The following is a 437-nucleotide window of genomic DNA, read 5'->3' on the forward strand; positions in this document are numbered from 1 at the left end:
ACGAAGAAATCAAGAAAAAACGTCCTCATTTGGCAAAGAAAAAAATTTTCTTCCATCAAAACAATGCACGGGTGCACACCTGCGCAGTTTCGATGGCGAAAATTATGGAATTAAATTTCGAATTATTACAACTTCCACTGTATTCACCAGATTTGGTCCCCAGTGACTTTTTTTTATCTCCAAACTTGAAAAAATGGCTCAGCGGAAAACGAGTCACGTCGAACGAAGAAGTCATCCCCCAAACAGATGCTTATTTTGAGGACCTTCCGAAATTTTACTTTTTGGACGGCTTAAAAAAGTTGGAGAAACGCTGGGAAAAGTGTATCAAGCTAAAAGGAGATTATGTTGAAAAGTAAAAAAAAATCTACCCAAAATAATTTGTTTTTCTATCTTTTTCTAAGGACTTATTGAACGACCCTCGTATATTAAATGTACAG

Source organism: Odontomachus brunneus, unplaced genomic scaffold (genome assembly GCF_010583005.1).
Source record: "Odontomachus brunneus isolate Ranch 3 - 2012 unplaced genomic scaffold, Obru_v1 Obru_scaffold_057, whole genome shotgun sequence".
In the NCBI taxonomy this organism is placed as follows: domain Eukaryota; kingdom Metazoa; phylum Arthropoda; class Insecta; order Hymenoptera; family Formicidae; genus Odontomachus; species Odontomachus brunneus.